Source organism: Mustela nigripes, chromosome 7 (genome assembly GCF_022355385.1).
Source record: "Mustela nigripes isolate SB6536 chromosome 7, MUSNIG.SB6536, whole genome shotgun sequence".
Taxonomy (NCBI): domain Eukaryota; kingdom Metazoa; phylum Chordata; class Mammalia; order Carnivora; family Mustelidae; genus Mustela; species Mustela nigripes.
In genome coordinates, this window is record NC_081563.1 from 58,850,229 (window position 1) to 58,874,790 (window position 24,562).

Genomic DNA, 24,562 nt, shown 5'->3' on the forward strand with positions numbered 1-24,562 from the left:
GCCTGAGGAATGTCACACACATTACTGAGGGGAGCAGATGGAGAGTGGATGCAGGGTGCCAGCTTTTGCTTTGTCCTCAGCCAGCCTCCTGCTCCCTCATCACTACCCACATATTTTTTTTAGAGAAGGGTTTTTAAATCATGAAGAGTGATGAGTAGTGAATGAATTTTTAACTGATCTTCCCATGATATTAAAATTGTAAGAAATATAAAAAGATTACATAAACAATTTTTACCTTTAAGCAGCTCGTGATTCACCAAAAAGAAAAAAAAAAGTTTTTACTATCACAAGGGCTACGATGTAATCTCCCTAATAAGATCACTTGATAACAAGTTGCTCAACTGTGTACATGACCTTTCAAACGGAACTCCGTCTTAATGCTGTGAGCTGTCATGCAAGTATTCATAACTTGGGATTATATTTCATATACATTATTTGAGAAGTCTACATAATATCAACAAAATAATTTTCTAAATCTCCTATTTTCTTGTTTCCAGGTATATCTTGATATAGTAAGGAAAAATACAACTGCAAAATCAACAGGTCACTTTAGAATATAAAGTTTAGATAATGTCACAAACTATTCACAGAAATTAGTAAGTCTTTCCAGCAGCTGCTCTTCTACTTCCCCTGGTAGCATCAGGTGGCAAGGACAAGCAGTAACCAAATCCACTTAGCGTTAGGCGTGACTCTGAAAGGACATTGATGACCTTACTAAGTTGGTTGGGTCTGATGTTCTGAGGAATGATCAAATAGGGGAGCCATGTAACAGGCTGCACATACTATCCTCCCAGCAAGCTTCCTTTGGTATACTGCTTGAAATTTTGTTGGGATAACAGTTTGTGGAAGGGAGAACAATTTAGGAGAAAAAGTACTGGAGCTGAACAGATCAAGATGCAAATTCTAGGCCTTCTGAATGTCAGCCCCACTGAGGACTCCTCTGTAACATGTAAGCTACAAAAATACCAATTCCATAGGGTTATTTGCAGATCAAAAGAACGTAAGCAGCCTATTTAGCATAAAAATAAAAGCTCAAGAAATGTTAGTTTCCTTGCCCCATACACCTGGGTCACCTTGGCCTTTCTTACTAGATTTTCATTTTATTTTCAATTATAACATTCTTAGAGTCTTTAGAGTCCAGTTAATGAGATGCAATTGATAACATTGTGTTCTGTACTGTTAATGCAAGGACTGAGTATAGTTTCCCTGGTGTTTCTTGGTAATTATCCAGACATTCCATGAGGCATTCTGTGGCATTGTGCAGAACATACAATAAACAATAGATCAACATTTTTATGTCATCTTGTATGGGTCTTTTTTATTAGTTCCGGCTGTTCTGGAATTTTGTGTTGATAAGCTAAAGATAATCTTATTAAAATTTTGTAGATTAAAGCCTCATCAATAAGGCTGCATAAAATAAATTGAACAAAATCAAACTTTTAGTGAAAACTGATGAGGGAGCAGGAGGCTGGCTGAGGACAAAGCAAAAGCTGGCACCTTGCACCCCCTCTCCACCAGCTCCCCTTGGTAATGTGTGTGACATTCCTCAGGCACCCCTGACTGCCATAAGCGAGAAACAAATAGTTAACTTGCAGAAATCACAATCCTACAAGACAGGAGTCTCCCTTGGTTTACAAATGTCCTAGAGGTCTACAATCAAAGAAGTTACCTTATCAATAGCACAATTTCCAGAGGCAAATAACTCTGTTCCTCAAACCCTAATGTCACCCTCCCCTCCATAAACAAAACTGAAGGAGGCTGAGGTAGAAGAAATGTAAATATAGTTAAATCTCTTCTGAACCTAAATCTCACTAACAAAGATGCTTGATAGCAGGATTGTGACATCCTACCAGGAATCTTCCAACTATCTTGATCTTAATGGCTGGCCAAAAGACAACATTGATCAAGCTGCAAGGCCTCCAGTATCATGGCACCTTGTAGGCCCTCTTTAGCATATGAAAGCTCCATTGAAACCTCTCTTCCCCTCACCCTCCCCCAACTGCAGTACATAACCTGCCATCTCTCACAACCTGGGGCAGCAGCTCTTCCTGCCCATGGGTCCTGTCCCTGTGCTTTCATAAACCACCATTTTGCACCAAAGATGTCTCAAGAATTCTTTCTTGGTCATCAGCTCTAGACCTCAGCCCACCGAACCTCACCTAGGTTCTAGAACTTCATCACAAACTACGTCATTAGTGAGAGGATTTGGTCAGACAGGTCATCATCGGCTCTGATATGACTAGACCCATAATGATCCTTTGGACCTATTCCATAATTGGAGTAGGAAAGCCAGACCTGTTTAACAAAACAGTTGGTCGCTCCTATAATGCTCAGTGGCCATGATCTACAAGTTACAAGGCACTTTGAGGACTGCTAAAATGACAAACTGGAATAAAGACACTGAAATAGAAACTTTCCTCCCTGCTTCCTTGCCTTCCCTCCTTCTTTCCTATTCTTTCTCTTTTTTGTTTCTTTCCATTTTATCTTTTTACAGGCTATTGACAAAAACACACTTTATACATATGTTACACGCATGTTACACATATGTTATAGGATGAACTATTAGAGATCAAGGAGACTAATATTGCTACATTTTCGATCAAGACATCCCTCTAGGTTTAGCCAAGAGTTAGAGATCATGACAGAGACAAACTCAGGCACACATTATCACAATCTCTAAAATATGCCTGAAATGTGATGAAAAATTCATCTACAGTTATTCTGTATTATTTGGCTTGCTTTCTTTTGTTAAAATTAATAATTTTTTATACAACCAGTGGTTGTATGATCAAGTTTTAATAACATAATTTATTTATCTTTCTGTTTGTCTGAACTTTCATCTGTATATAGGCATAGACAGATGTCTGAAATATTAACCTAAGGCTTAGTAATGGTTATGTTCTGAGTGGTAAAAAGTATTTACTGCTTTATTTGTTGTGATTTTAATTGCTTGAATTTTTTATTTTTTTTTTTTTTTTTTATTTTTTTTTTTAAAGATTTATTTATTTTGACAGAGAGAAATCACAAGTAGACAGAGAGGCAGCCAGAGAGAGAGAGAGAGTAGCAAGCTCCCTGCTGAGCAGAGAGCCCGATGCGGGACTCGATCCCAGGACCCTGAGATCATGACCTGAGCCGAAGGCAGCGGCTTAATCCACTGAGCCACCCAGGCGCCCTGCTTGAATTTTTTAAATGAATATGTATCATTTAAAAAAATCGAAGTTGTCATTCTTTAATAAAATCGTCCAAACCAATGATTTTGCTACTTATGTGGCTTCTGGTTAAAAGTGACAAATAGGGAATGAAAAGTTATACTGTCAAGCCCTTAAATATGAAGAGAAAAAAAGTATAAATATTATAATTACCCATGTGAGCCAACAAAATCTAAGATGCAAAGTATCAAAGACAAAAATCACTCAAAGCAGGCAAACAAAGAAAATACATAAACATTAAGTATAGTGAAAAACAAAAACCCTTGATTCTCCCAAGGCCATTTCCTGCCCATGGAAGAATTCAATAAAATGTTAATTTATAACTTGGTTATCAGAGATCCTGGGGGAGAAAACCAACCTGTGGGGGTGGTGGGGAGAAAGAGTTGGTCTTGGGGGACTGAGACTGGTTCTTTAGTCCTTGATGGTTCCACAAAGGATGTCCCTATCTATGCTTTGTCTCAGTGTTTTTCAAGGGTCAGTTTACAGCAAAGTAATAGGGGTTGCATGATATGAGAAACATTTTACTGATCATTAGAATTGACCTTTGGCCAGAAAATAACAATTTTCTTCCCTGTGGACAGACAGTATTCAGAAATCTCTGATTTCCTAGACTGAGGTCTTGAACTTATAGAAATTGTGGTTCAAAGAGCATCATGTGCTGAAAGTGTCACTCCAAAGAGCTGTGGGTCACCAAATGGGAAGTACTGTTTTGTCACACATTTACATTATAACTGCCAACAGAGAATAACCCTACCTTCCCATACAGAATATAGTCTGTGGCTTAAAAACAAAGTAGATGATACATGACAGGAGGGAAATTCACTTAGATAGCAAGTTCACTAACTTAAGATATCTATTTATAAATTGGTTGTGAAGCCCAATCATTTATTGAAGAAAGATTTATGTCTTGATTCCTTGAAAGTAATAGAAGTCGTATAGTGAAATCAAAATGGATGCAAATCAAATGAAAACACCAATGACTTCATTCTAGGCATGCCTATTGTTCTTTTAAACGATAAGTGAAATTCAGAATGTTGGTGGGAATGGGGAGAAATTCAAACTTTCATACATTTCTAAAGGAAATATGAGTTGGTAAAACCACTTTGGAAATCTGTTTGGGTATCTCCTAAAGTTAAACATACACATACCCTATGCCCCAGCCATTCTACTCTTAGGTGTCTGTTTAACAAAAATGCATGTATATGTGCAGCAAAAGACAGACTTGAAAATATTTGTAGCAGCACTTTTTTGTAATAGCTTTAAAATGTCAATGACCCAAATGCTAATGAATAATAGAATGGATACATTGTAGTATAATATATTGTATAAGGGAATACTGTGTAGAAATGAGAATGAAGAAACTACAACTGTATACAACAATGTGAATGAAACTAATGAACATAATGTTAATCAGCCAGACACAATGTAGGCCATCTGATAAATTATAAAAACAGGCAGAATGAAAATATGATGTTAGAAGTCAGAAGAGTGGTTACCCTCACGGTTAAAATTATGAAAGGAGCATGAAAGGGTTTCTGGAGGCTGGTGCTACTTTATTTCTTGCTCAGGATGCTGGTTAGATGCATGAGTTCAGTTTGTGAAAATTCACTGAGCTGCACACTTATGACATAGGTACCTTTCTGTTTATCTGTTACCCTTCAATAAGTTAAAAAATTAAAATGTATAACTATTCTTTTTGACAGGTTTAAGTTGTCCTCATTTATTACCATATTTTTAGAAATGACTGTGATCAGTATTTGATGTTTGGGGAACATTTCATCTTTAACTATTTAACTATTAACTATTTGTACAGATTAAAAATTCAAATGCATGTATGCTTGAAAAATAACCATTTATTTCTAAATAACCATTTATTTCTAAAAGTGACATGATAAAACAAGTAGACAAAACTGAACTGCTTTCTCATTTGTCATAAGCATTCTGGCCTTTCTCATTTTCCACTTCTGGATTGAGCTGATCTCAAGCAAAGCTATATGTGTGGGGAAGGAGGTGGTGGTAATCTCAAGAATGATCAAGTGTCAATAGTAGTCATAATAATAATAATATCAATAATACTAATAGAACCTGAGTAAACACCATTTACTGACCCTTATGTTTGTAAGATCATAGGTACAACAAGTATTACAAATGAAACAGTGTGGGTAATATGATCATTTCTGTGAGTTGGGCTGAAAAGAGGTTTTCATTTGATATATTAAGGTTCACAGAGCTTTCAAAGTCAAAGGCCAGGCCAGTAATGCAAATGAATAAGGTAGGCCCCATGAAAGGCAATGGGGCCTGGTGGTGGGATCTGGAAAAACTATAGAGCCCCTAACCCCTAACTGAGAACCAGAGTAGGTTCAGACCAGACAGGAACTAGACAGAAGCTCAAACTATCAGGCCCCATCCCAGATCTACTGAGTCAGAAGCTCTGGGGGTAGAGTCTGGTAACCTGAGTTTTAACAAGCTTGATTCTGAGCCACATTCATATTTGAGAACTACTGATCTAGATGTATTCTAATTTTTTTTTTTTAACGTGGGTTTAAAAAAAAAAAGAAAGATCTTCTGGCCAGATTTGACCATAAGCTACTAATTTTTAACTACTGATGAGAAGCAAATGAATTTGTATGACTATGTCTGTATTTCCTTTTTCTAAGATACAGAACCTAAGTTTTATCCTCCTCAGGATTCAGACCTATCTGGGCATGCCTGGAGTCCGGTTGGGATAGGCCTTCTGGAATTCTATTTATAAGACAAGTCGTCTCCAGGAGTTAGTCCCAGTGGAAGAAAGAACCAAGGTACAAAGGTTGCATGAAGGGCAACAGATGGGGTTGAAAGTATCTGAGTATATCATGCTGTCTGTCACTCAGATTGTTTGCAGCCCAGCGCAGTGGACTATTCATTCTTTTAACAAATAGCTGTTGATAATCTCCCTAATCTGTCCCTGAGCCCTGTGACTCCAGGGGGGCTGATATAGAAGCCCCACTAAGGCTAAAGGAGCTAGGTTTTGCTCATCTTAGGACACTGAGGAGTGCAACTTGTCCATGGCATGAATGCCGGTGCCAGGGGCAGTACTGTGGGCACCCCTGATGTCCTCTAATGTGCTGGAAGTTAGACTTCAGGCTTTGTAGGCCTCTTTGCACACTCCAGCAGCTGCCCACACTGGTGACAGTATCCGGGGTGGGCAGTGATGACACGGCTTAAAGGACTGGCAACAGCTAGCTGCTTGTATCAGGCAAGGAGAGTTGCGAACACCATTTGGCAGCTGAGAGAACTGTTCTTGGAGCACATAGGCCATGTCCTTGGGCACCCTGATCTAGTGGATATAGAGGATGACTCCCTCCCCCCTCCCTTGCCAGAGATGTAAGGAAATGGGATTTTGTAGTTATGGCTGTTGCTATGTGTAACATAACTTACATAGAGGAAAACACTGAGTCCTTACGGGAATCTATGACTTTTTGTTTTTCTGTCTTGGCAACATTTAAAGAAACTACATGTTGCTTCTTGTGATAAAGTTAAGGTAATGTGCCTACAGTGAACACTGTAGACACAAATATCAGATTTTGAACATTTGGTTTCCCTTTTTAAAATAAAAAGCAGGAAGATTATTATAGGGTTTGGGACATGAGTTTTAAAAAATCACATCACACATTCCTAATTTTTCCCCCCTCTCTCAAAACATCCCTACAAAACGAAACAATATTGCTGATGAGCTGTTCTTTGGCACCAGTGAACAGCTTATTGCAAAGGGAAACACATCTTGGAAACAGCCACTCCTTTCCTGCCAGAATTTTGAGAGATTGATACCCTTTTCTTTCATTTCTGCAATGACTATAGGCTGCAGATTTTCAGTTACTTTCTGAAATCCCAAACTGGAGTCTATTAAAAATGTATTTGTTATTCTATACACACACACACACACACACCACAAATGTTTGGGAGTTTGGAGACCACAAGTATCTGTAAGACCTAAGGAATTTCCCCTGAGTAACCAGAATTTTCCAAGAAAAGTCAAGCTGTTCCTATACTGCATTAACTTGGTGGTTTGTTGTTGTTGTTGTTTGTTTTGTTTTATGATATACCTAATGAGCAAGGCATGGTATGTCAGTATTTCAACTAGATAGCAATACCCTGCAGATTTTTAATTTTCTAGTACAGCCATGCCTTTTTTTTTCTTGATTGTTTTTTATTTGAAACCAACTTTTAAGACCAAACAAACTAAAAGAGTCACTTAATTTTTAATACATCAGTTCTAGCCAACCCAGAGCACCCATAGTAGAATGTTAGAGGGTAGAGGCAGAGATCAGAAGATGTGAGCCCTGACCAGGCGTTTTGTCCGCATGAGTCAGTTCCCACACTGGGCTCAGTTTAATTATTGGTCGAATTGGAGGCAGGCGAATTGGACAGAGTACTGTGACTAGCACAGAGTTCTGTGGGTAGAGTACCACATTCCTTAACCTCTAGATTAAGAAAACTCTCCCTGCAGAATCCTAATGATGGATCAACTATTTGAAAGACAATTTTGCCTTGAGAAGACTCTGAGAGGCTATTGATATTATAGATTTATTCCTTATAGAGAGCTGGCGTAATTATCTGTGTACCTTTGAGTATAAGTGACTGGTATTGTTGCCAGTCAATCAAGGGCTTGCTTCTTCTATATTAACTTGACAGAATTTAGTTTCCTGTGATACAAATTGCTAACAGGAATATGAAACATTTATTCAATTCTGTTTTAATAATGTTTCTTTCCCTTATGCTCCACCTTTTGACTCATACCTGGCCTCTTCCCTTCCCTTTATACATGAGCTTATACATGGGTTATTTGATTAATCCCAAGTATGGTGCTTCTCACGTTACTTTCCTGCTCACAAACCTGAATAGCTCTCTGTTTACCACAATATAAAATATGAATTCTTCATGGCATATAAATTCTTTTCAGTACCATCTGACTCAACCCAACTTCCCAACCTTTTGGCCCATTACTCCCTTTACTGCAGACTTCGAAGCTTCCTTATTTCCATGTCCACAGATGCTCTGGTTCTATGCCTTTGTCCCGTTGCTTCTTGCTTCGTGTTCCACCTGTTTGGATTCTGCCTACATGTAACGTTTATGCCAGGATTGTGCTCCCAGCTTTTCTTGGTCTCTCTCAACTGCAGTCACCCTCTTTTTTTTCTGAACTCCTATGGCAACTTATCTGAGTCTCTTTCATGACAGTTATCACTTTGTACTCTATATTGTAGATATTTATGTTCATATCTTATCTTCCCCACCATATAATCAGTTTCATGATGTCAGAGAATATCTGTTCCATATTTATACCCCTCAAGGTACCTGGCATATAGTCTTTTTTCCACAAAGGTTTGTTCAATGAATAAATAATGGCAGAGGTATCATGGAAACTTGAACTTATCCAAACTCCTTCAACCCAATTAGAACCACTCATGGGGCTTTTTTTTTTTTTAATTGTGAAATTTCTTCACTTTTTAAAATTACCTATGTGTGTATCTATCCATCTTTATCTCTATATCATAATTTCTCAGCTTATCTGGTTTCAGTGAGAAAAATTAGGGGAAAAAATGAGAAAGCTACAATAACATAAACTACAGGTATAGCAAGCAATTAATATCCAGTTCCCTTGCTTCAGGCATTGTGCTGTAGTCAGCTTTCGGAGGTGGTTTAGGACCACATGAGTTTGCGTACCATGATGTTCAAATGTTTGATAAAGCTGATGCAACTCTATGGGAAGATCAACACTAACTCTGCAGATGGTACATACAAGCTTTAGTTCAGTGAGGTGAAAAATTCATTTGAAGCACTGCTACATGTGGGCCACTGAGAAAAGTCATGGTCTTGGTTTTTTGGGGGGAGGGGGTAAAAGTAGCTGCTCAATGGAAAATCTGCATCTAAGTGGGGGCTGTCAGATGGCTGGTCACAAGACAGGGCTCATAATATATACAACTATATACTAAAGTGGTTATGTATTTATATAAATATATGTGTGTATAAAATATATAATCTATATTAAGCAATTACATAATTATATATAATACATTTTATATAATTATATATATATATATACACACACACACACATACAAACACACACACACATACCCCACTTTATTCATTTCTATACTTTAGGTGATGTTTACCCATTTTTAGGCAAATTCTGTATCTTGAAATTTATCTTAAGAATTCCACATCACCTACTTAAGATATATCAATTTGAATGTCAAAATAATTACTATATATCAACAAACTTGAAAAAGTTAAAGAGAAGAAAAATAATAATTGGAACTATCTGTCCATTGGTGAATAGTTAAAATGCGATATGTTTCTACAAAGAAATATTCAGTCATAAAAAGGACTGATACATGCTACAACATGAGTGAACCTTGAAAACTTTGTTTGGTGAAAGAAGCCAGACCCTAAAGCTGTTTATTGTATGGTTCCATTTGTATGAAATTTCCAGAACAGGCAAATCCATGGAAGGAGAAGGTAGGTTATTGGCTGCCAGGAACTGGAAGAAAGGAAAATAAGAGTGACTGCTGATGGACAGGAGATTTCTTTTGGAGATGATGAAAATGTTTGGAAGTAGAGAGCAATGGTGTTTGCCCAACTTTGGGAATATACTAAGAGCCACTAAACTGTACATTTTGAAAAAGAGTTGAATATTATGGGATATGAATTAAATCTCAATTTAAAAAAATACCAATTGAAGACTGCACAACAAGAATGTTTTCCAGAGGTTTGTCTAGCCAGCACTGAAGAGTAGAGAGATGGTAGTCATTGAGAATCACAGTGGTCTCTGTTCTCTTGCTCTTTCAGCGGTCACTGGGTTTTATGGTAACTGAGCAAGAGATCTGCTAAATGCTTCTTCCCTCCTTGTCTGGGCTGAATAAGAAAGCACATAGCTGCTACCTTACAGTGAAATAAAACCTTTTATTTGTATATTGGCCTGTAATTGTTCATGAACATTTACCCTCATTAACTCACTTAATTCTCATGCTTTATTTCTAAACATATTTATACCTATTTATAATTATTTATTCATCATGAAAGCAAGAACATCCCATCTCTTCTAAATGTTATGGGTTTCTCTGTCGACTCTATTTATTTCACCTTTCATCTTTCTACTATATTTTACCCATATATTTCCAATTCATCTGACTTTTTACATATCCATAGTTCCTCATGTTTCTGCTTTCTGAGTCTTTAGGTTCAAGATAGTGATTTGTTCTTCATCTTCTCCTTCCTCTGAATAAGACCCATATGTTTTTTCTTGAAAACTATGATTTACCTCTTCCTTTCCCCTAATCTTGGCTAAGGGACTCCAGAAATATTTAGTGATAGCGCACACAATTGTAGTTACTGCCCCTATTCTTAGGATTTTTATTGTAGGATCACTATTTGTTAAAGACATTTTGTAAGTTATTTGTTTTATATTATATTTAATATAAACTATATTTATTTTATTTATTCTTTTATATCCTATAGGCTCTGAATGATTATTTTAATACTCAGATTTTGTTGGGGTGCCTGGGTGGCTCAGTCGGTTAAGTGGGTGCCTTCGGTTCAGGTCATGATCCTAGGGTCCTGGGATTGAGGCCCGTATGGGGCTCTCTGCTCAGCAGGCTCTCTGCTGCTTCTCCCTCTCCCTCTGCTGCTGCTCTACTTGTACTCTTTATCTCTCTGTCAAACAAATAAAAAAAATCTTTAAAAAATACTTAGATTTATATAAATTTATATAAATAAATACTTTGTTATTTATTCTTTTATAAATGTACATCTCCTTTAAGAGGTCTTTGATAATTTCCTATCATACTTTTTTGGTCCTAAGCCTCCACATTCCACTGATGATCCTTCATCATATCTTCTGGAAAGACATTCCACTTCTATATTTATAGATCAGGATTTCTCTAGCAGGATTTGTTATTTCCTCTCAGATGGGGGGAATTTGAAGCTTGGTCTCCAAGTGTCACATTTTTTTCCTTTTCAAAGTAGGGGCCCATTCTATACTTTACATCTTCAGTGCTATTGCATTCTTCCTTATGTCCCACTTTAATTTTTTAGTGTCCATACTTGTCTATCTTGCTTATTTATATATATATTTTAATGCTCTTTTTCTTTTCTAAATGATGACATTATAACTCTAAATTGCCTAACAACAGCTTCTTTTCACATCTCCCTCCTAAGTTTCCCAGATTTGGCCTTCACTTTCTTGTGACAGGATCTGTACACAACAAAGACAAAAACATGAAGCCCTAATTAGCTCCTTTCTTTCCTCATTTTTAACCTGGAGAGTGGGGATTCCACTCTCCTATTTCCACAGTTTACCTAGTACTTTCCTGTGCTTCATACTCTTAAAGAAAAAACCATCACTGGTTTTCTCCTTTGAACAGAGCAAGTGGTCTTCCTATGACCTTCCTTTGGTATCATAACACTTCTCTCTCTAGTCCCTTTTCTTTCACTTTCTTTCACAAATGGTACCTATACCATTTGGTTACATGTCTAAATTCATTAGACTGCAAACTTGTTTGAAGACAAAATCTAGATTGTTTTCATTTTTGCTACCTCCCACATCCTAATGCAGCAGCAGGAACAGCACAGCCAAAAGTTGTAGCAACCATGCTCTCGTCTGTGACCGAAACAAGAAGTGAACTTGGGCCTTCATACTCCAGAAAGAGGGGAAGAAGGACTTTGAGCTGTTGCTTAGTATGATTTGCTTCTGGGAGAAAGCCAAAGGGAAAATGAATGTCATGAGGATTCTGCCCCCAGCAAGCCCAGAGGACAAGAAGATGAAGCCTATCATCAAGGCCCCACTCAGACCTTGTCCCGCCCATAGTCAGCATAATGGGATGTGAGCTTTCTCCTCCAGTCACTTTCAGCTCCAGGCTGGCTCTGGACCTGTGTTCCTGAGTGGCCAGGAATGTTAGAACATTTCAGATCTATCCTAGGAAGAGAAAGAAGATGATGTGGATGTGGATGTGCTCCTGGAGGAGGGGGGCCCCTTTCCAGCAAGTCATGAGGCTAGTGTCCAGAAGGACACAAGCATTGCTAAAAAAGAAGTGGAAAAAGCACAGAAGCAGTGAGATTCAGTCATAAAGACAACAGCCCTGTGAGAAAGGTCAAACCCATACTCAGACCTACAAAGCCAGGATCCAAGAAATGAGCCAGGAAGGCCTGCAGCCACAGTGAATGAGAGAGGGTCTGTGAATGGAACTTCCTCAGGATGTGCTGCAGACCCAAGATGTCCCCCGACCTGGGCTGCTCTCCCTCTGGGTCTGACTGTGATGGAAGTATTGGGAGGACAATACAAGAGCCCCTTATTCCCAACTATCCTCTTTTAGCAGGACCTGGAGTGAAGAGTCCTGACCTCAGGGCCACAATAAAGTACACTTTGCCAGAAAAAAAATTTTTTTACAAAGTATCTATCCCTTAGCATAATATATTAAACATTATAAGCTTAGCAAAACATTTGTTAAATAAGATTTTTAAAAATACTTTGTTTCTCTTAAGTTCATTAAGTAGCTACTTCTTACTTCTTGCCATTCCCCCCCGAACATTTGTTTTACTTTCTCTTTTTTCGCTGGTTTTTCTCACAGTATTTCTGCAAAACTGTGTTACTGTGGGTGCCGGATTAACTTTTAGGGTAAGAAAAATATCTGGATCCTGTGATGGTTGCTCATCAGAGTGAAGGCACTCAAAATGAATTGTTTAGGAAGTTAATGGTTAGTGTACATTATGTGGATTTTATCTCAATTAAAAAAGCGGCAACTGCTTTACTTGAGTCTGCGATTCAAAGAACCTCCAGTTTGTAAAGACTTCTTCTTGTCTTTTAAAATGCTGCTCATGAGGGGAGGAGTCAAGATGGCGGAGAAGTAGCAAGCTGAGACTGCTTCAGCTAGCCGGAGATCAGCTAGAAAATCCATCGGCAGATCGAAGAGAAGAAAAACAGCAATTCTGGAAACAGAAAAACGACCACTTTCTGAAAGGTGTATTCTTTTTTTAAAAATTCTTTTCTTTTCTTTTTTTTTTTCTTTTCTTTCTTTTTTTTTTTTTTTCTTTCTTCCTTTTTGAACCTCTTTTTATCCCCTTTCTCCCCACTCACGATTTTGGATCTCTTCTAATTGGGTTAAAGCATATTTTCCTGGGGTTGTTGCCACCCTTTTAGTATTTTACTTGCCCCTTCATTTACTCTTATCTGGACAAAATGACAAGACGTAAAAATTCAACACAAAAAAAAGAACAAGAGGCAGTACCGAAGGCTAGGGACCTAATCAATACAGACATCGGTAATATGTCAGATCTAGAGTTCAGAATGACAATTCTCAAGGTTCTAGCCGGGCTCGAAAAAGGCATGGAAGATATTAGAGAAACCCTCTCGAGAGATATAAAAGCCCTTTATGGAGAAATAAAAGAACTAAAATCTAACCAAGGTGAAATCAAAAAAGCTATTAATGAGGTGCAATCAAAAATGGAGGCTCTAACTGCTAGGATAAATGAGGCAGAAGAAAGAATTAGTGATATAGAAGACCAAATGACAGAGAATAACGAAGCTGAGCAAAAGAGGGACAAACAGCTACTGGACCACGAGGGGAGAATTCGAGAGATAAGTGACACCATAAGACGAAACAACATTAGAATAATTGGGACTCCAGAAGAAGAAGAAAGAGAGAGGGGAGCAGAAGGTATACTGGAGAGAATTATTGGGCAGAATTTCCCCAATATGGCAAAGGGAACGAGCATCAAAATTCAGGAGGTTCAGAGAATGCCCCTCAAAATCAATAAGAATAGGCCCACACCCCGTCACCTAATAGTAAAATTTACAAGTCTCAATGACAAAGAGAAAATCCTGAAAGCAGCCCGGGAAAAGAAGTCTGTAACATACAATGGTAAAAATATTAGATTGGCAGCTGACTTATCCACAGAGACCTGGCAGGCCAGAAAGAGCTGGCATGATATTTTCAGAGCACTAAACGAGAAAAACATGCAGCCAAGAATACTATATCCAGCTAGGCTATCATTGAAAATAGAAGGAGAGATTAAAAGCTTCCAGGACAAACAACAACTGAAAGAATTTGCAAATACCAAACCAGCTCTACAGGAAATATTGAAAGGGGTCCTCTAAGCAAAGAGAGAGCCTACAAGTGGTAGATCAGAAAGGAACAGAGACCATATACAGTAACAGTCACCTTACAGGCAATACAATGGCACTAAATTCAGATCTCTCAATAGTTACCCTGAATGTGAATGGGCTAAATGCCCCTGTCAAAAGACACAGGGTATCAGAATGGATAAAAAAACAAACCCCATCTATATGTTGCCTCCAAGAAACACATTTTAAGCCCGAAGACACCTCCAGATTTAAAGTGAGGGGGTGGAAAAGAATTTACCATGCTAATGGACATCAGAAGAAAGCAGGAGTGGCAATCCTTATATCAGATCAATTAGATTTTAAGCCAAAGACTATAATAAGAGATGAGGAAGGACACTATATCATACTCAAAGGGTCTGTCCAACAGAAGATTTAACAATTTTAAATATCTATGCTCCCAACGTGGGAGCAGCCAACTATATAAACCAATTAATAACAAAATCAAAGAAACACATCAACAATAATACAATAATAGTAGGGGACTTTAACACTCCCCTCACTGAAATGGACAGGTCATCCAAGCAAAAGATCAGCAAGGAAATAAAGGCCTTAAACGACACACTGGATCAGATGGACATCACAGATATATTCAGAATATTTCATCCCAAAGCAACAGAATACACATTCTTCTCTAGTGCACATGGAACATTCTCCAGAATAGATCACATCCTCGGTCCTAAATCAGGACTCAACCGGTATCAAAAGATTGGGATCATTCCCTGCATATTTTCAGACCACAATGCTCTAAAGCTAGAACTCAACCACAAAAGGAAGTTTGGAAAGAACCCAAATACATGGAGACTAAACAGTATCCTTCTAAAGAATGAATGGGTCAACCGGGAAATTAAAGAAGAATTGAAAAAAATCATGGAAACAAATGATAATGAAAATACAACGGTTCAAAATCTGTGGGACACAACAAAGGCAGTCCTGAGAGGAAAATATATAGCGGTACAAGCCTTTCTCAAGAAACAAGAAAGGTCTCAGGTACACAACCTAACCATACACCTAAAGGAGCTGGAGAAAGAACAAGAAAGAAACCCTAAGCCCAGCAGGAGAAGAGAAATCATAAAGATCAGAGCAGAAATCAATGAAATAGAAACCAAAAAAACAATAGAACAAATCAACGAAACTAGGAGCTGGTTCTTTGAAAGAATTAATAAAATTGATAAACCCCTGGCCCGACTTATCAAAAAGAAAAGAGAAAGGACCCAAATAAATAAAATCATGAATGAAAGAGGAGAGATCACAACTAACACCAAAGAAATACAAACTATTATAAGAACATACTATGAGCAACTCTACGGCAATAAATTTGACAATCTGGAAGAAATGGATGCATTCCTAGAAACATATAAACTACCACAACTGAACCAGGAAGAAATAGAAAGCCTGAACAGACCCATAACCAGTAAGGAGATTGAAACAGTCATTAAAAATCTCCAAACAAACAAAAGCCCAGGGCCAGACGGCTTCCCGGGGGAATTCTACCAAACATTTAAAGAAGAACTAATTCCTATTCTCCTGAAACTGTTCCAAAAAATAGAAATGGAAGGAAAACTTCCAAACTCATTTTATGAGGCCAGCATCACCTTGATCCCAAAACCAGACAAGGATCCCACCAAAAAAGAGAGCTATAGACCGATATCCTTGATGAACACAGATGCGAAAATACTCAACAAAATACTAGCCAATAGGATTCAACAGTACATTAAAAAGATTATTCACCACGACCAAGTGGGATTTATTCCAGGGCTGCAAGGTTGGTTCAACATCCGCAAATCAGTCAATGTGATACAACACATCAATAAAAGTAAGAACAAGAACCATATGATACTCTCAATAGATGCTGAAAAAGCATTTGACAAAGTACAACATCCCTTCCTGATCAAAACTCTTCAAAGTGTAGGGATAGAGGGCACATACCTCAATATCATCAAAGCCATCTATGAAAAACCCACCGCAAATATCATTCTCAATGGAGAAAAACTGAAAGCTTTTCCGCTAAGGTCAGGAACACGGCAGGGATGTCCATTATCACCACTGCTATTCAACATCGTACTAGAGGTCCTAGCCTCAGCAATCAGACAACAAAAGGAAATTAAAGGCATCCAAATCGGCAAAGAAGAAGTCAAATTATCACTCTTCGCAGATGATATGATACTATATGTGGAAAACCCAAAAGACTCCACTCCAAAACTGCTAGAACTTATACAGGAATTCAGTAAAGTGTCAGGATATAAAATCAATGCACAGAAATCAGTTGCATTTCTCTACACCAACAGCAAGACAGAAGAAAGAGATATTAAGGAGTCAATCCCATTTACAATTGCATCCAAAACCATAAGATACCTAGGAATAAACCTAACCAAAGAGACACAGAATCTATACTCAGAAAGCTATAAAGTACTCATGAAAGAAATTGAGGAAGACACAAAGAAATGGAAAAATGTTCCATGCTCCTGGATTGGAAGAATAAATATTGTGAAAATGTCTATGCTACCTAAAGCAATCTACACATTTAATGCAATTCCTATCAAAGTACCATCCATCTTTTTCAAAGAAATGGAACAAATAATGCTAAAATTTATATGGAACCAGAAAAGACCTCGAATAGCCAAAGGGATATTGAAAAAGAAAGCCAACGTTGGTGGCATCACAATTCCGGACTTCAGGCTCTATTACAAAGCTGTCATCATCAAGACAGCATGGTACTGGCACAAAAACAGACACATAGATCAATGGAACAGAATAGAGAGCCCAGAAATAGACCCTCAAATCTATGGTCAACTAATCTTCGACAAAGCAGGAAAGAATGTCCAATGGAAAAAAGACAGCCTTTTCAATAAATGGTGCTGGGAAAATTGGACAGCCACATGCAGAAAAATGAAATTGGACCATTCCCTTACACCACACACAAAAATAGACTCAAAATGGATGAAGGACCTCAATGTACGAAAGGAATCCATCAAAATCCTTGAGGAGAACACGGGCAGCAACCTCTTCGACCTCTGCCGCAGCAACATCTTCCTAGGAACAACGCAAAAGGCAAGGGAAGCAAGGGAAAAAATGAACTACTGGGATTTCATCAAGATCAAAAGCTTTTGCACAGCAAAGGAAACAGTTAACAAAATCAAAAGACAACTGACAGAATGGGAGAAGATATTTGCAAACGACATATCAGATAAAGGACTAGTGTCCAGAATCTATAAAGAACTTAGCAAACTCAACACCCAAAGAATAAATAATCCAATCAAGAAATGGGCAGAGGACATGAACAGACATTTCTGCAAAGAAGACATCCAGATGGCCAACAGACACATGAAAAAGTGCTCCATATCACTCGGCATCAGGGAAATACAAATCAAAACCACAATGAGATATCACCTCACACCAGTCAGAATGGCTAAAATCAACAAGTCAGGAAATGACAGATGCTGGCGAGGATGCGGAGAAAGGGGAACCCTCCTACACTGTTGGTGGGAATGCAAGCTGGTGCAGCCACTCTGGAAAACAGCATGGAGGTTCCTCAAAATGTTGAAAATAGAACTGCCCTATGACCCAGCAATTGCACTATTGGGTATTTACCCTAAAGATACAAATGTAGTGATCCAAAGGGACACATGCACCCGAATGTTTATAGCAGCAATGTCCACAATAGCCAAACTATGGAAAGAACCTAGATGTCCATCAACAGATGAATGGATCAAGAAGATGTGGTATATATACACAATGGAATACTATGCAGCCATCAAAAGAAATGAAATCTTGCCATTTGCAACAACGTGGATGGAACTAGAGCGTATCATGCTTAGCGAAATAAGTCAAGCAGAGAAAGACAACTATCATATGATCTCCCTGATATGAGGAAGTGGTGATACAACATGGAGGCTTAAGTGGGTAGAAGAAGAATAAATGAAACAAGATGGGATTGGGAGGGAGACAAACCATAAGTGACTCTTAATCTCACAAAACAAACTGAGGGTTGCCGGGGGCAGGGGGTTTGGGAGAAGGGGGTGGGATTATGGACATTGGGGAGGGTATGTGATTTGGTGAGTGCTGTGAAGTGTGTAAACCTGGTGATTCACAGACCTGTACCCCTGGGGATAAAAATATATGTTTATCAAAAATAAAAAATTAAAAAAAAAATTAAATAAAATAAAATGCTGCTCATACTTGTCTTTCATTGACTTGACTATTTCACCTTTCTCCCACATGCCTTTGAAAACAGCAATATAAAGTTGATCCAGGCAACTGTCAAGGTTTTGTAGAACTCAGCAGTGAAACGATCAACAGTAGGTCACAATTTATTTTTTAACTATAATTACTACTATTAAGTCATTCTGTTTCTGCTTTTGATGATACTCTTATTACTGCCCCTTCCTTCTCTTCCCTTTTCTTAGTGTCTTTTCTTGCTCTTAAATTAGTTCCATAAAGAATGTGCCTTACCACAGTGGCCTTCTGTATCCTGGAGACTTTAAATAAAAAAGACGGGACTTCTAAAGAACTTCAGTCATTATGGGATTACTTGTTCCTGATACAGATTGACCATTCCTTCTCCTTGTTATCTTGTTTATCCAAAAACAGAAGAGAGGAAATTTTCCTTCTTGTGGGTTTTTGGAGTCAGACAGCCTCACTGTAGATCCTGGTTCTGTCACCTACTACCTATGTGATCTTAGGTCAGTTGTTGGGCCAAGTCAGTTTCATCATGTAAAAACTGGGGATAACAATAATACCTACCTCCTAAGTTATTGTGAAGACCGAATAAGATAATGCATATAAATGTCCCTTGGGGATACATACATTTATGTGTCTGTGTATCTGTGTGCACACATTCTTTTCCTACATCTGCCCTACCATCAGAAACTACTCCACCTTCTTTGCTACAAACACCAAGCTACAATTGCTTGCTGTCTGGAGAATTGGTTCTCCCCAATACCAGTCATGGAAGCACTCAGTGGAAAAGTAAGCAAGGATAATATTTGATGAGTTTCAGTATTATAAGAAAGTCATCCAGGAGTAAGTATGAGCACGGGAAGAAAAGAAAAGGCAATTATCTGTGAGAAAATTTATAATTCCTTTTTGTGATCTTTGTTTTTTGTAACAATTTTTTTTCATTGCACAAAATGCTTAGGGAATCTAAATATCATGAAGAAATTTGTTATAAGTGTCATATCCCTTTAAACTGGTGGGAGTGGGGGGAAGATTTCAACAGCAGATAAATGTTATTACACATGTTTAAGAAAATAGACATCTGAGTTGCACAATATTTCTGATTTGTTTTCAGCATGAAAGCAAAATTTCCCGCTGTATTATCAGGAGGCATCAAGGTTCAAGGAAAGCAGTCTGGCCCTGCTACTAAGTGACCTTGGACAGGCCACTTCTCTTAGCTGGGCCTATTTATTCCACCTGGAAAATACAAGTACTGAATCTACCCTCCACTTTTTTTTTATTCAAGAACTGCTTTTCACAGAACAACTCTCCCATTTCCCAGAAATTTAAAAAATATTATTTTGTGTAGTATGTTGTGAAGTGGTTTTAGGTTAAAAATTTTTTGAGTAGTATTTCAATAAAAATATATTAAAATAATTTAAATAAAACCACAAGCATATAGCCAGAATTCCTTATTTCCTTTTGTGACAGTGTTGGATTAGACAACAGTGAGTCATATTATTTCCATATCAACATTTTATTTAGATGGTTGCTTGTTTGTTTCTTTATTTTGTAGGGGAATATCGTGAGTTTGAATACTACAGAGTGGAATTTTTTTTTTTTAAGATTTTATTTATTTATTTGACAGAGAGAGATCACAAGTAGGCAGAGAGGCAGGCAGAGAGAGAGAGGAGAGAGCAGGCTCCCCGCTGAGCAGAGAACCCGATGCAGGACTCGATCCCAGGGCCCTGAGATCATGACCTGAGCCGAAGGCAGCGGCCTAACCCACTGAGCCACCCAGGCGCCCTGGACTTTTTTTTTTTTTTTAAGATTTTTATTTATTTATTTATTTGATAGACAGAGAAAGATCACAAGTAGGCAGAAGGCAGGCAGAGAGAGGGGGAAGCAGGCTCCCCGCTGAGCAGAGAGCCCGATGTGGGGCTTGATCCCAGGACCCTGAGATCATGGCCTGAGCTGAAGGCAGAGGCTTAAACCACTGAGCCACCCAGGTGCCCCCAGAGTGGACTTTTTAAGGGTATAATGAAGTCTTGTTCAAAAGCCATACAAAGTATGTCTATGTATTACCGAACATAGATTAAGGATTTTTTTTGCATAAATATATCATACTTGGTGCTGGTTCTAAATAGAGTTTGAATGTATAACTAGAAACTTTATTGTGACTTCAAAGTATTTTCAGTTTGTGTTCACGAAACTGTATATTGAAAATTTTGTTGATGCTTGCTGGAAGGCATACCCTTGGAATCTAGAGATAAACTTTCCCAAGTAGCACACGCTTGGGGTACTGAGAAGAAGATTGCCAGGGCTGAAGTTGGAAGGCCTCCATTCAAGTCTTGACACCCTACTTATTGGTGGAGGACTTGGGTCAACCATTTAACCCTGAGCTTCAGTTTCCTTGTCTGCAACATGAGGGTGATTATATAGCTAATTCCTAGGGTCGCTGTATGACTTCAGTGAAATAAAATATAAGCGATTACTTTGAAAAAAAAAGCATCCCAGGGGTGTTAACACTGAGCATGTGGCAGCACCTGAACTAGGGTGAGGTGAGTGAGGTTCTCAGGGCTCAATACCTATGGAGGCACTCACTTTCAGGAATGAGTCTGTACTTACCCCAACCTGAGAATGCCAAGCCTTACCCCTCAGTTGGCCCTAGTCCAGGTGCTGGTGTTTGGCTGGACACAGTTCCTGTTATAGGACCCATGTGGCTCCACATGTGGGTCTGGTTCTGAAAGACTATTCTGTTGTTGTTTACATACACTTAAGATATGAGGACCAGCCTTTCCTTCTCAAAAGCCAAAATGCTTCTTGGATAAAACAATCCTCTAACTTCCTTTCTTCTCCCTTTTTTCTCTTCCCTTACTATGCTACTTCTGTATCTCTGCATAATTTGATGTTACAAGATACATTCATTTCATCTTCAGCTCTTCTTCTTGAGGTCCTGTTTCATTACAATGGATTGCTAAATAAGCCAGCGACTGTATCATTTTCTGAAATTTGTACTCCTGAGGGGGAGGGTCTTTTAACTTCAACTTCTTTAAAGTGCTTGTTCTCAAGGTAGAAACAATTTACTTGTCAAGTAAAAATATGTTACAAGGTAATCATGAAAAATTCCAGAGGTGAGTGGGTATGAAAACAGTTCTAGGCTCAGAGTCAGAGTACTAGATGCAAAAATGAATTGTTTTCTCTGCAGATTTTTCAAGAGTGGTTCACATGCTCACATGTGTCTGGCTGAGGTAGACTTTTCAGGGTAAATGTTCAGTAACAAACCCCTCATTGAGTTCTTTAAACAAGAGAGGCTAGTGTTACTGGTTAGCTTCTCATATTGCTCCCTAGTAGAGTTTGAAGCCTTGTTGCCCACTTTTCCACTGGAGTTTCCTCAAGCCAGTCTTAAATTTTGCCCCCTAATGTCCGATACTTGTATTCTAAATCTTTGCAGATATCCAAATACTGCCAATGATATTCTTAAACTAAATCTGTCACCAAAGAATTATGATTTTCTTAATATATGAAAACATAGTCAGGATCAATGATTAGTAAGATCTGTAGAGGCAGGAGAACTGGCAAATAGAGACTCCCCAGGAAATGTGACCTATAGTGGAAGTATTGACGAGGTTCTCAGAGGGTGCATTTTTGCCCTTTAGTCGTTAAGAAGCAGAAGAAGAAAAAAAGGCTCAAGACCATTTTTTAAGTCTATTAGTTTAATGGAAAGTTAGAATGTAGATGAAATATGGTACTTGTAGCCCATTATTTTCCCTATTGTGAAAGGTAAATATATTAATGGAGAAGAGTTTCAGTTTATCAACAAACAATGACACCAAACTAAATGCATCATTCAGATGTTTTTCTTTTATAGCTCAGCAGTCTGTACTTTGGGATTTATTATTTATATCTCACAGAACCTTCTCTAACTGGGCAGAGCAAACAAACCTTGTGCTAGATATGTGGGTTGTTAGTTCAGGATAAAAGAGTTTCAAGTTGAATTATAGGTAGGAAATCTGCTAAAATGCCACACAAATTTACCAGACATTTAAAACAGACACTGTCCTGGATGCTGAGATTTTGAGAGAATTTTTTGGGTCTTTTTATATTTTTGAACTTTGCCAGGTTTTCTCAGTGGACACATTACTTTTATAATAATAGTAATAACAAAAGAGTAGGGGGAAAATAGGAATGTTTTCTATGAGGATTTATAATCCATGTTCCCTCAGCTTTAACGGAGGTGTGAGAGATCTCAGTGGTGAGTCAGGTCAATATGGGCAGGGCCAGAGGGCATGAACTGGCCCCCGGTGCAGCTCACCAGCAGTTCAAATTGGGGTGAAGGGGGGAATGGTAAAGTTGGGTATAGTCCCGACCAACATTAATATGCATTTATTCATCCATAATTCGACAGCTACTTAAAGAATGCCAACTACATGGAAAGCATTGTGTGAGGCTAGGCAACTAATGATGAACTCCAGCATGGAGCTTCTGTTTTAGAACTCTTCTATTAGTATTATGATAAGGGCTACAAAGAATTAAGATTTTAAGAGACTTTATGATAGCAGAACCTGACCAGGTCCAGGGTAGGGTGGAAGGTGGCTGTGAAGAAGTGATGAAGTTTACAGTTCTGAAGGGTAAGCAGGAATCAGCCACGTGTGAAGGGTCGGGGAAAGGAACCATTTTAGGCAGAAGGAATTGTTTGTAAGAAGGTCCAGAAATAGGAAAAAGCATGTCAACATCAAGAAACTGAGAAGCCATCATGGCTGGAGTCAAAGGAACAGGGAGTTACTAGATGTGAGGGTTTGTTTTGTCTTAAGATTTACATTTCTAAAAGAAGAGTCTGAATTATCATATGATCTCTCTGATACAAGGAATTTGAGAGTCAGGGCAGGGAGTTGTAGGGGGTAGGAAAGGAAAAAAATGAAACAAGATGGGATTGGGAGGGAGACAAACCATAAGAGACTCAATCTCATGAAACAAACTGAGGGTTGCTGGAGGGTAGGGGGGTAAGTATAGGGTGACTGAGTTATAGACATTGGGGAGGGTATGTGCTATGGTGAGTGCTGTGAAATGTGTAAGCCTGAAGATTTACAGACCTGTACCCCTGGGGCAAATAATATATTACATGTTAATAAAAAAAACTTGAAAATCACATAAAAAAATAAGAGTCTGGTTGCTCTGTTGGGTCTGGACTAGAAGGGGCAAGAAGGGACACAGAGAGTCCTAGAGGAGACTGTAACAATGGTCCTGCTGAGAAAATAATGCAGGCCTGTGTGATGGATGTGGCATCAGGCTTAAGGCATAATAGATAAATTCCACAGATACCACAGGAGACAGAATTGACAAGCATTGCAGCTTGTTGGTTATAGGAAACAGAAGGTTGTCAGGAATGACTCCCAAATAGCTAACTTTAAAAACTAAATTGATGGTGATGTTATTTACTGAACTAGAGGACCTGGTGAGAAAGTTTAGGAGGGAAAAACATGAGTTTTGTCTAGACTGTATTGGATTTCAGGGTACCTCTGAGCCATTCCAGTGGAGATAGTGAGACAGAAAGATCTAGAAATCACAGGAGAGGTTTCTGTGGAACACAGGAGCAGGAGCTTCTGGCGGCACTCACTGTCAGAGAAGTGAAATCACCTTAATTCCAGGGAGGTCTGGCCCATTAGGTGCTGTGTGCAGCTACCAGAAGTCTTTACCCCCTCAGAGAGATGGAGGTAGAAGCACATTTACTAAGTGCCACCTATGTTGCCTTATGGACTCCTCTAAGGAGGTATATTTTCATAGTTTGTGAATGGAACACTCATGCTAAGAGGAGTTAAATGATCTGCTCAAGTCTATGTAGCTAATAAGTAGTGAAGAGGGACATATCAGCTTGGCTTTCAACCAGAAACAGCTGGCAAACTTGAAGAAGATAATCCAAGGAGGAATTGTTTGTTTCAGAAAGCACAGTGAAGTGAGGATACAGAGTGGGGGACCACGAGGAAATGTACAGTAAACTGGGACTAGGACTTGATCAAACTATCAAGAGGAAAGAGTAGCTCCCA